The following is a 993-nucleotide window of genomic DNA, read 5'->3' as shown; positions in this document are numbered from 1 at the left end:
ATTACCTCCTCATACCTCATTTTTCTGAAATTGAATTTTGTTGTTGTTGTTTACCTTTGGAAGCGTTTCATTACATTTCATAATGTGGAATCTACCTTTATTTAAAAGACAAAGTGTTATGAATAGTAACCATTTCATACTTAAAACGTTTGTACACAAAGCTCCAATCGTTGTACCCGCGACTACACACACAAAAATGACAACTATCGGAAAAGTCAGGTGCCGAAATGCAAATTATTTTGGGGAAAAAATGAAACTTCATAGGGGTGCAAAGGTTAATTTCAGGGGGTCAAACGGTAACTTATTTATTTTTCATAAAACCCCCCACTAAACCCACTTAAATTTTTGACGAACTTTATCTGTTCGTTTGAGTCGAGTTATATTTCACCGACGTATATAACCGTTAAACACGAAATAATTCTACGAACTAAACGCAATAAATTATATTTAAAATGAAGCCCGACGCGTAGCGAAGGCTCTTTAACTAGTTAGATACATGAAGAGAAATAATGATATTTGCTAACGTTGAACTTTCAACATAATGCCGATAGAAAGTGGTCCATTCGATGTTGATATTCTTCAAATTGTCATGTTTGTAAGTGGTTTGATTGTTGATCAACATCCTAACTAACTATAACTATAAATCAAAATGAAGCAAAAGACTGAAAACTTCTTATTACCCCTAAGCTATGTTTTAAATTTGGTAATGTAAACAAAAAAATCCATATACTTTTACTCTGAGTAGAAGAAGAGAAAAAGGGGTACAAGCATCAATTCTTAATAAGTATATTCACACCAACAAGATACCTTAACATGAAATCAACTTACATATTTAGACCCTAGCTAAGTTTCTTGATATTACACACATTAACGACAAACGAATTTCAAACTCTTGTAACTGTAGTGCAATCGCTTTCAATTTAATCGTACATCTTTGTTAATTAAGTATCATTCAAACATCAACTACCCCTATAACTGTCTTTTTATTATATA

This window comes from Rutidosis leptorrhynchoides, chromosome 7 (assembly GCF_046630445.1).
Source record: "Rutidosis leptorrhynchoides isolate AG116_Rl617_1_P2 chromosome 7, CSIRO_AGI_Rlap_v1, whole genome shotgun sequence".
Lineage (NCBI taxonomy): Eukaryota > Viridiplantae > Streptophyta > Magnoliopsida > Asterales > Asteraceae > Rutidosis > Rutidosis leptorrhynchoides.
The sequence above is the reverse complement of the archived record's forward strand: the minus strand, read 5'-3'. Positions refer to the sequence as shown.